The 12140-nt window shown below is 35.5% G+C and overlaps 1 long non-coding RNA gene across 1 annotated transcript in view; it reads left to right on the top strand.

The window, feature by feature from the left end:
* Positions 1 to 12140, top strand: part of LOC116563601 — a 204106-nt gene that overhangs the window by 156115 nt on the left and 35851 nt on the right. The window contains exon 3 of the long non-coding RNA XR_004274479.1: positions 8483 to 8587. This is a non-coding gene — a long non-coding RNA (uncharacterized LOC116563601). The remainder of the gene's footprint in view (positions 1 to 8482; positions 8588 to 12140) is intronic.

Raw genomic sequence — 12140 nt, 5'->3', positions numbered from 1 at the left:
AAAGAAGCAACTACATCTGTATGCATTTTCACACTATTTGATGTAACTATTTTCAAAAGAAAAGCCAGTTCAATAAAATAATTAATCAATTTAAAGTCTAAGCTTATTATAAACAGCTGACTGGCGAACATGTGATTGCTAAGAACCATCAGCCCTGTTCATTTTATTCCTTTTAGCTTCATTTTACTTGTAAATGCATTCTTTTCCTTTCTGGAAAAGAATTTTTCCTTATTATTACCATTTTTTAAGTCAGGAAAAATTAACTTTATTAATTTTTGCTATTGAATTACCCTGAGACTTCACATCTCAATATACATGACATATATTATTTTTAAATTTCCAACATCTGTAATATACCCACCAACTATGCTTCACTTGGGGACCCGCCATAGTTCGATGGCTGCTTTCTTCCTTCCCTCACTATAGACATGAGTGCTGCTCCACTTTCTTTGATGGTGACTATTTAACTGAAGCTGTGTATTGTTACTGCTTCCCATAACTAAGAACCAGAGAATACTAGAGCTGGAGTGGGCTTCAGAATCCATCCTATCCACCCGTCTTGCCTTATGGCTGAGGAATGAGATCCAGAAACAGAAATTAACTTGACATACACAGCTCAGTAGTGAGAGAACCAGGACACAATTTCAAATCATATTCCTCACAACTGTATGCATTATCTATGAGAGCCCTCATTACTCTGGACTGTCGTTGTTCGTTTGGTTGCCTGTCAGTCCTTAGAGACAAAAAAAAAAAACCCATTTAATTTACCTCTACATTTTTAGTGCCCAGGAAGCTTCTTAACTTGTTTTTTGACATTGTCCAAAGACCCAGGCACTGCCATGGGTCTAGAAAACTATCTTGATCCTAAAAACTTCTTTTTTCCATCTTTCCTCCACCTCAGGGCCTTAGATTTTGTAGAAAATCAGGCAGTTACATTGCTTTTGCAGCAGAGCTGATTTTGGAGTTCGCCAGAGTGCTAGTGGTTACTTCCTTAAGTTTTTCTCTCAACATCAATTCAGAGACTGCAACCCCAGAAAATGTTCTAGGTAGGAAGAACCATGGAAAAGTCTGGTGGTGAACTGTATACTATGGAAGGCATCATCTCCACTGCTGTTGTGTTATGTAAGAATCGATATAGGTGATAGATATAAAGGAAAGTCTTTAAGTTTATTTTCCAGTTATGCATACATGTTAATTTGGGTTTATCACTTTTCTTCCATATTAATAATAACTTAATTCTCACAGTCTCATGCAAGATAAGAAACAGATCTGATCTGAACCAAAGAAGCAACATTAATTCTCTCCATAGCTCTGGAATTAGGAATCGACCAATTTGGAAACTGAAGACATCAACATGCTTTTAAAAAGATTTTGCTCCATTTATATCTATTTTGTCAGCACATGGAAATAAAAACTGCCAGAAATAAAGTAGCCATATCATTCAAAATAGTGCTTCTCACAGGGTGGTCCACAGAAAGGAATCATTTAAGAGGTTGTTAAAACTACGTATTTCTGGGCCACCACCCCAAATCTGCTGAAGCCTCATGAAAATAAACACACAAAATGTTAGCACATGGTGACATTGAAGTGGCAACTTGGTGTAGGGGAAGAACACTACATGGATAATTAGGAAAAGTGAATTTTTACCCTCTTTCCAACACAAACTAAATATGTCACCTGAGCAAGTCACTTAACCACCCTGGACAACAGTGTGTTGGAGTACATGTTCTGGAAAAGAATTTGTTGGAGAATATGTTGTTAACATCCTCGCTAGTCTCTGATTCTTTGATCTTCTTAAGAAAAGTACATTTTGCAGTTAGTTAATAATGTTGTATTCCCTATTCTAATTACTTCAATTTTCCTAAGCATCCCATGGCCTCTTGAATATAAAGGAATGATTTTATATGTCTCTCAGGCCATGTTTCAGGATCTTTAAAGTTAAAATATTTAACGTGATTTGAATTCTCACTGTGTACCAGTTGATGGTCTAGCTAAAACCTCAACAATTCTATACGGTAGTTTGACACAATCTCCTTTTAAAATAAAAGGGCAATCTCACCCAGTCAAGTAGGTTGCACAAGCAAACTACTTATATAATGTTGTCCTTCGACCCTGATCTTTTTCACGGTAGGATCTCAATGTCTTTTTGACAGGGAATAGAAGTGCTAGAGCATGGAAACCTGCAGGCACCTGCAAGAATTAGACTCCTGGCATTATAACCATGCTCCCAAGTAGTTGCAAGAAATGATTTAAGAGAACTGGAATCCTATCCACTGGCCAAAGTTAAGAGTATATGTCACTGTACATTCTTTTTGGAAAAAGAAATTGCCTAAAGTAAAAAAAATTAATCAATTTTTTACATGCAACCCCATAATAGTAAGAGTTTTTGTTAAGTGAGTTAGTAAATATCTTTTTAAACAACATTTTTAGAACTTTTTCATTGTTTACTATGCATTGAAAACATGACAAATGATATATCAAGCTTAAGGAAATCATCAGAAACACAGATACTGTTTTTGTATAAAGATTGCTATTAATTATAATATCAACAATGAAAACAATTACAATGCAATTAGCACAATTCTGGCATGACAACGACCCTAAAGATACCTAGAAGATTATGAAGAATATTTAATGACATTGGAAAATAGGTTATAATATTATCTGTATCTCAATTGTCAATTATCCATGAGTATAAGCCTGAATTTTTAAATGTATATACATAGAAAAAAAGAAATGAATTTAAAAATACTAACAGCTGTTATATCTAAATTTTAAATGATTTAAAATTTCTTTCCCTTTATCTTTCTAAATATTCACAATTACCTAGAATGAATAGGAAATATTTCATAGTCAGAAAGACATGCATGTGTATTTAAAGAATGTCTTCAAGACATGGGAAACTTATGAGAAAGTAACTAGGAATTCAGTTTAACAGTAGTTGGGATCCTATCACGATATACTGAAAAAAATTGGTGATTAATGGCAACACATCCATCAATTTGAATAAAACTAGGGAGGAGACATGTCCTTCTACACTGGGGATGTGTAAAAGGAGCTTCCACACTGTCATGTGACAGGAAGCAGAGAAGGAAGAACTCTACATTTTTAGATGACGTTCTTTTTTTTGAGAGGGAAAGGAGAATCTATCACTGGAATCTGTTTCAAAGGATTTGGAGGTGGGCACAATGAGGTTGAGACTGTGCATTTGATCCTGGTGTTGGCATTTTTAGCAAGGCTAACCTGGAGCATATGGCTTATTCCTGAACTTAGCTTTCTCATGCATCTCTCACTCTCATCCTTTCCAACTGCAGTGTTTCCTGGTCTCAAATCCTTGATGCCCAAGAGTGGCTTTCTGTCAAAATGAAATGTGGAGCCATAAACTAGAATTGTACATCTCCCTTTCAAAATATGTGACCAACAAATGGGATTAAAGCCGTGTTGGCAAATGTGAGTTATAACGATTTTACCTATTGGGAGCTATTCATCTGTATGTTGTTTTTATCATTTCAAATGTTATTTGTGGAAGGAGAATGTGATTATTTGCCAAAATCTACATTATGTCATCTGCCCTGTTCCATAAACAGATTACACATACCATACAGACATAAGCATAGGCTTGTGGTTAGCTAATTATGTTTAATGCAAATACTCACATATGTACAATTCATTTTGAAGGGATTAAATGTAAGTGCCATATTTTAGTTACAAGGACTTTTGGAAACACCTCATCATAGCAGGGCACCAGAGCCACTTACAGTTCTTTTTTTTTTTTTTTTAAATGAACACAAACCATTTGGAATATTATACGCGAATCTAATTTTTGAAAAAATACCCACTAAGTACACAATAAACTGTGAGATAATTTGGCAAAAGTGCTAATCTCTATTACAAATAGGATTTGTCCAGGTGTACTATACATCTTTAGATGACATTCTGTAGCCTTATGGTACAATTTGAAGTCGGGAAAGTGATGCCTCCAGTTTTGTTATTTTTGCTTAGGATTGCTTTGGCTATTGGGGCTTTTTGGGCTTCATGTTAATTTTAAAATAGTTTTTTCTAGTTCTGTGGAAAATGTCATTGGTAGTTTGATAGAAATAGCAATGACTCTGTAAATTGCTTTGAGGAGTATGGCCATTTTGATTCTTTCTACCCATGACCATGGGATGTTTTTTCATTTGTTTGTCTCTTCTCTGATTTCTTTGAGCAGTGTTTTTTAATTCTCATTGTAGAGACCTTTCACTTTCCCCCGGTTAGCTGTTTTCCTAGGTTTTTTATTCTTTACATGGCAATTGTGAATGAGATTGCCTTTCTAGATTTGGCTCTTGGTTTGGCTGTTGTTGGTGTATAGGAATGCTAGTGATTTTTGTACATTGATTTTATATCCTACAACTTTGCTGAGGTTGTTCATCAGCTGGAGACCAGTGGAACACAATAGAGAGCCCAGAAATAAGGCCATGCGTCTATGATCATCTGATCTTCAACAAAGCTGACAAAAATCAGCAATGGGTAAATAACTCCCTATTCATTAAATGGTGCTGAGATAACTGGCTAGCCATATGCAGAAGATTGAAGCTGGACTCCTTTCTCATACCATACGCAAAAATCAACTCAAAATGGATTAAAGATTTAAATGTAAAACCCAAAACAATAAAAACTCTGGAAGACAACCTAAGCAATACCATCCTGAACATAGGAACAAACAAAGATTTTGTGACAGAGACGCCAAAAGCAATCACAACAAAAGCCAAAATTGACATGTGAGGTCTAACTAAACCTAAGAGCTTTTGCACAGCAAAAGAAACTGTCAATAGAGTAAACAGACAATCTACAGAATGGAAGAAAATTTTTGCAAACTATGCCCCTGACAAAGTATATATGAAGAACTTAAACAAATTTAGAAGAAAATAACAAACGACCCATTTAAAAGTATGCAAAGAACATGGACACTTCTCAAAAGAAGACATACATGCAGCTAACTAGCATATGAAAAAAGAATTCAATATCACTGATCATTAGATAAATGCAAATCAAAACTACAATGAGATACCATCTCAACACAAGTCAGAATGATTATTAAAAAGTCAAAAAAATAATAGATGCTGGTGAGGTTGCAGAGGGGAAAAAACACTTATACACTGTTGGTGGGAGTGTAATTTAGTTTAACCATATGGAAAGCAGTCGCACAATTCCTCAAAGAGCTAAAAGCAGAACCACCATTTAACCCAGCAATTTCATCAGTGGGTATATGAGCAGAGGAATATAAATCGTTCTACCATAAAGACACATGACTGCAAATTTTCATTGCAGCACTACTCACAATAACAAAGACATGGAATCAACCTAAATGCCTATCAGTGACAGATTGGATGAAGAAAATGTGGTACATATACACTGTGGAATACTATGCAGTCATAAAAAAAACAAGACATGAAACTGGAGGCTATTATTCTTAGCAAACAAATGCAGGAACAGAAAACCAAATACCACATGTTCTCACTTATAAATGTGAGCTAAATGATAAGAACACATGAACACATAGAGGAGGAACAGCAGATGCTGGGGCCTACTTGAGGGTGGAGGATGGGAGGAAGGAGAGGAGCAGAAAAGATAACTTTGGGTGCTGGGCTTAAAACCTGGGTGATGAAATGATATATACAACAATGCCTGTAATCTCAGCCCTTGGGAGGCTGAGGGAGGTGGAACACCTGAGTTCAGGAGTTTGAGACCAGCTGGCCAACATGGTAAAACCTTAGCTTTTCTAAAAATACAAAAAATCATCCAGGTATGGTGGCACACACCTGTAATCCCAGCTACTTAGGAAGCCAAGGCCGGAGAATCACTTGAACCTGGGAGGCGGAGGTTACAGTGAGCCAAGATCACATCACTGCATTCCATCCTGGGTAACAGAATGTGACTCCATCTAAAAAAAAATATTGCCTGTTTCCCACTGTAACTCTTTTTCTGATGAATGAAACAGTGTTGGAGTGACTCAGAAGCCTAAATAGCTTCTCCTTCATATACTTCGTGCATTGCTCCTTTGTCTATCTGGGAAAGCTTTTTACTCCTGAAGATTTTTTTTAATATTACAGAGTTATACTCTTCTTTATAAGCGTGATTTCTTAATATAAACATTTTTGGATGGGTTTCATGTGTTCTATGGTTGTATATTTGCTCCAGTATTGTATAACCAATTTTAATGCCAACAACTGGTGTTTACCATGAAAGTGTGGATGAATGTTCTTGTTTAAAGAAAAGAAGATCCCAGTGGTAACCCAAGCTACGTATTCCATTCTATAAGCAAAAGGGTCTTATAAAAATTTTCATTGCAATCCAGTTCTAATATGGAGCTTATTTAACCTAAAACATCTGAATTATCATATCTGATCCATGACTTAGTTACAAAAGCCCAGAATGTTAGTGAAGTATCAAAATTATGTTCGTATATGTTTTGTTTTATTTTTTTAAAATGGAGTCTGTCTCTGTTGCTCAAACTTCCCAGATTCAAATGACTCTCCTGCTTCAGCTTTCCAGGTATCTGGGACTACAGGTGCACACCACCACACCTGGCCAATTTTTGTATTTTTGGTAGACACAGGATTTTGCTATGTTAGCCAGGCTTGTCTTGAACTTCTGACCTCAGGTGATCCACCTGTCCTGGCCTCTCAAAGTACTGGGATTACAGGCATAAGGCATTGTACCTAGCCCATAAATGGTTTTCATTTAAGTACACTTTGTTCAGTGCTTCCTTAGAGAAATTAATAAATACTACAAAATGGAGATAATGGCCTTTTTGCTACACTATCATAATTATTACATGTTATATAACTGCTTTCATATTAAAGTAGACAGGAGGTAGGTTTACAAATTAAATGGATCCTGAATATTTATCTGTATAATATTGGTTTTCTTATCTTTTCTGGAAATACTTGTAGTTTGATTTTTAAATTAACTCATAATGTTACCTCTAATTAAAAAAAAAATTTTAATCGAGAGTGTCATTTACAGCAACATGAATGAAACTGGAGACCATTATATTAAGTGAAAGTGCTAAGTGAGGCCAGTACAGAAAGACAAACATTGTGTCTTCTGACTCATACATAGGAACTAAAAAGACAAGACTCTATCTCCTGGAGAAAGAGAGTAGAATAATAATAGATACTGAAGACTGGGAAGAGTGTGCCTGTGCGTGGGAGAGGTTGTTAATGGGTACAGACATACAGCTAGTGAGAAGGAATACGTTCTAATAATGGTCAATAGCAGAGTAGCGTGATTATAATTAACAGCATATCATATATTTCAAAATTGCTAGAAGAGAGGACTTAAAATATTCCCAGCACACCCCAAGTACCCTGACTTGATCATTATACAGTGCGTACATGTAACAAAATATACATGTACTCCATAAATGTGTACAACCACTAGTATCAATAAAAACTGCTTTGTCTATCATATTTAATCTCCTAATAATTTGTGCAATTCTTTATTACCATCATCATTACTGAACATTTTTTATATAACTGGATGATCCTGGTAAGTGGCAAGAGTGGTAACTATACAACCAAAAGAGGGAACGTAGGTATGCATCCCTTATTTATTATCAACATTTTGTTGTAGGACTTTCTCCTCAGTTCAGCTGAAAGCCAGGTTCTTGTTGCATGGCCATGAGAGATGAGGCTCACAGATGCTTTGAAGGGTGAGAAAAATAGAATTTATTGGGCAAAAAGGAAAACAAAGAAAACAGGGACTCTCAGCAGAGCAGGAGTGCTGCTAGGATAGGCTTTCCACCTGGTAGATTGAATTCCAGGTTCCACCCTGGAACAAGAGAGGCCAGGCTTCTCCCCCCATGCAAATGGCGCAAACTTCTTGAGGATCCAACCCAATGCGAACTCTTCCCAATGCACAGGCCAGTTGGAGTTTCTCTGGGGACCCCTTTACACTTGGCTATCTCAATTTCATTATTCAGGATTCTTTTTAGCTACTAAAGGCACTATGGTGAGCAATTTTTAAATGCCAAATTTAAATATGCTGAGTTGATATTAAGAGTAGAGAGAGTGTTTGGAATTACCAAACAGAAACGGAAGGCATTAACCTTCAAAAGCTTTTATTTATATATAATATCTTCCAAACAGACACAGAAAGCATTATCCTTTAAAAGCTTTTATTTATATATAATATCTTCTATATTGATACACTCCACCTGAATCACTTAAAATATATCCATTACCCTTTTTGTCCTGTTTTCCAGAACTCAGCTAGAATTGTAATTTATATTTGAGTGGGATATAAATGCTAAATTTTTTGAAATAAAGCCTCACAACCTGAGTATTAGAAACATGTAGGAATGATCATATGACATTCCTAGGAACGATCGTATGACATTCCTAGGAACAAAATATACTTAAATCAATATGCAAATAATCTCTTTATAATAATAATCTGCAAAATGAATAGTATTATAATTTTTCTTATTTTCCCATAGACATTAACAAATCATCTGTATGCCTAATGTTGATGCTGTCCTTCCCTAGTGTACTGGGCAATCTAAGACAGGGAAATAAAGATAAGGTTTGGATTGCAGAGTGAGGTAAGATACAGCATCATGTGACAGACAAATCATATAACTGTGAGTTAAATACCACAGTTGCTTGTGGCTGGTAGACCATCAATTTTTCAAAACAGTTCTGCTCATTTAATGAGAATTTATATTCTATCATGAAAGGTTTCGATCTCGGTTATAGATTTCCTCTCTTAGGATCTTTTAAATCTTATTTTGAAACTACTTTACTGAGGCTTATTTTATATACAGTCATGTACCTTCTAATGACATTTTAGTCAAGGATGGACCACTATTTGAAGGTGGTCCTGTAAGATTATGCTTTATTTTTACTGTACTTTCCTGTGTTTAGCTATGTTTTCCGTGTTTTGGTACACAAACACTACTGTGTTACAATTGCCTACAGTATTCAGTACAGTAACACTCAGTGCAGGTTTGTAGCCTAACAGCAATAAGCTATGCCATATAGCCTAGGTTTGTAGTAGGCTGAGCATCTAGGTTTGTGTAAGTAGACTCTATGTTGTTGGCACAGTGGCGCAATTGCATACTGATGCATTTCTCAGAATCCATACCCTTCATTAAACGACACATGACTTTACAATAAATGCACCCATATTTAAGTGTACAGTTCAATGTGTTTTTACATATGTATGCACTTATGTAACCACTCCCTCAATCATGAAATAATCTATCTCCATCGTGCCAAAATCTTTTCTCATGCTTCTTTGCAGTCCTGCCCCAGGCAATCACTGATCTGTTCTGCCTCTTCTAGAATTTCATGTAAAGAATATCAAACAGACATTCTGTTGTGTCTTTGTCTTTATTCACCTTAGTATAATTTTGAGAGTAATCCACATTGTTACTTGTATCAGTGGTGTGTTCCTTTTAACTGAACGGTATTCCATTATATGAATAAACTATCATTTCTTTATTAATTCACATGTTGATGGACATTCTGATTGTTGCCTGTTTTTCACAATTACGAATAAAGCTGCTGCGAACATTCATATGCAAATCCTTGTGTGGGTGTGTGTTTCAGTTTACCTTGGATAAATATCTAAGAGGGTAATTGCTGGGTCACATGGTATATGTGGGTTTAACTGTAAAACAAAACATAACGAAAACAGCAAGTTGTTTTCCAAAATAGTTGTAGCATTTTGTTTCCACTGGCAATACGAGGACTTTCCAGTTCCTCCATATCTTACCAATTTTTGGTACCATTAGACTTCCTAATTTTAGCCTTTCTGATGGTTTATAGAAAACTTGTTCAACCCTGTGACCCAGGATGCATTTGAATGTGGCCCAACACAAATTTGTAAACTTTCTTAAGACATTATGAGATTTCTTTGCAATTTTTTTTTTTTAGTTCATCAGCTATCATTAGTGTTAGTATATTTTATGTGTGGCCCAAGACAATTCTTCTTTAGACACCTCTGGGGTATAGTAAGATATTGTAGTTTTAATTTGAATTTCCTTGATGGCTACAGATGTTGAACATCTTTTATGTCATTATTGGCCATTTATGTCTTGTTTTGTGAAGTGTCTGTTTCCGGGACACAGATCTTTTGACAGATTTGTATATATCAAAAATACTCCCTTATATTTAGTGGTTTAACTTTTCTTTAACAGTTTTCTTTAAAGAGCATATATTTTTACTTTTGACAAAGTCTAATTTTTATATATACATATTTTTCTTTCATGGCTTGTGCTTCTTCTGTCAAAATCTTTGGCTGTGCAGTAGACACAAACAATTTTTCCTATGTTTGCTTCCAAAAGTTGTAGAGATTTGCAGTACATACAAGTCTATACTTAATTTGAGTTAATTTTAATGAATGATGTGAAGTAAGACTCTTGTTAATTAAAAACTTTTGGCCATGTTTTTTTTTTTTTCCCATCCCTATCTCTTTTTTCTCTTTTTGAGACTCCAGTTATACACACTGCTTGATATCTTTCATAGATCATAGACGCTCTATTCATTTCTGTTTCTTTAGGTTTTCTTTTACCAAAACTTAGGATTGAATTGTTTTTATTGAGTTTGTTTTTTTCTTTTTCTTTTCTTTTCTTCTTTTTTTTTTTTTTTTTTTTTTTGAGACAGGATCTTTCTCTGTTGCCCAGGCAGAAGTGCAGTGGTGTGATCTTGGCTCACTGCAGCCTCTACTTCCTGAGGCTCATGTGATCCTCCCATCTCAGCCTCCCAAGTAGATAGGACCACAGGTACCACCATGCCTGGCTAATTTTTGCATTTTTAGTAGAGATGGGGTTTCACCATCTGGCCTAGGCTGGTCTATAACTCCTGGTCTCAGATGATTCACCCACCTTGGCCTCGCAAAGTGCTGGGATTACAGGCGTGAGCCAGTTACTGGTTTGTTTTCAAGTTCATAGTTCTTTTCTTCCCCAGTTACTAATCTGCTGTAAATCTGACAGTGATTTTTTTTTCATTTTATTATATATTTTAGTCCTAGTAGTTCCATTTGTTTACTTTTTAAATCTTCTATTTCTGTTTTTAAGATGTCCTTATTTTCTTTTAAATCCTTTGCCCTATTTCTGATTTTTAAATAGCTACTTTAAGCTTCTTTTTTCTAATTGCATCCTATTGATAAATATTTTCTTCTTACTGATAAATTTTCTCCTAGGTATGGGTCATAAGTTGATGCTTTTTTTTTTTTTTGCATAGTTAGCAATTTGTATTTGTGAGTGGATGCTAGACACAGCATAAGTTACATTGTTGAGTACTAGCATTTTGTTTTCTTCCTTTAGTGTTGAAGTTTATTTTGGCAAGCAGATACATTACTTCTATCTTTGCATAATATTTTTCACAATTGTTTTGAAATATTCTTAAGATGGGTCTAGAGTAGTCTTTCTGTAATCCTAGTTTAGCCTTACTACTAAGACATGACTTTCTGTGATCTCTTCTGAATGCTCTAAATGTTCAATGATAGTTTTTTTCTGCCTAGTTAGAATTCAGACACCTCCCAGCACTATTGACCTCTGGAATTTTTTTCAGCTTAAATCTCTCTGACAGTTGTTCATTTGCTGGCCTTATGAGGTTTTACCCTAAGCATGACCAAATTAGCGTTAATCAACCAATTAAAGATTCTGAAATTCTTTCTCTGTGTAGGTCACCCCTTCTAGTACTTTGCCATGAAAATTCCAGCAGCCTCAGCCTCCCCCAATTTCCTTCTCCTTTTATCAGTTTAAACCATCCTGCTCTATTTTGGTTCTCTTGGATAATAGTCCAAAAATTGCCTCCAAAAGTAAAGCTTGGCAATTTTATGACCTGCCTCCTTAGCTATCATTCTTTCAGGGATCATGATTGTAATCTGTCTATTCTCTCATTTCTGAAAACAATTGTAAAATATATATGTTCAGTTTCTTTTGCTAGTTATAGTTAGAGGACAGGTTCTATACCAGCTATTTCAGTTGAAAGAAGAAGAAGGCTTACTCTTTTTTTTTTTTTTTTTTTTTCTTTTTTGACAGAGTCTCACTCTGTCATCAGTCTGGGATGCAGCAGCGTGATCTTGACTCACTGCAACCTCCATCTCCTGGGTTCAAGTGATTCTCCTGCCTCAGCCTCCTGAGTAGC

This window comes from Sapajus apella, unplaced genomic scaffold (assembly GCF_009761245.1).
Source record: "Sapajus apella isolate SASKATOON/1434 unplaced genomic scaffold, GSC_monkey_1.0 scaffold35, whole genome shotgun sequence".
Lineage (NCBI taxonomy): Eukaryota > Metazoa > Chordata > Mammalia > Primates > Cebidae > Sapajus > Sapajus apella.
The sequence above is the reverse complement of the archived record's forward strand: the minus strand, read 5'-3'. Positions and strand labels throughout refer to the sequence as shown.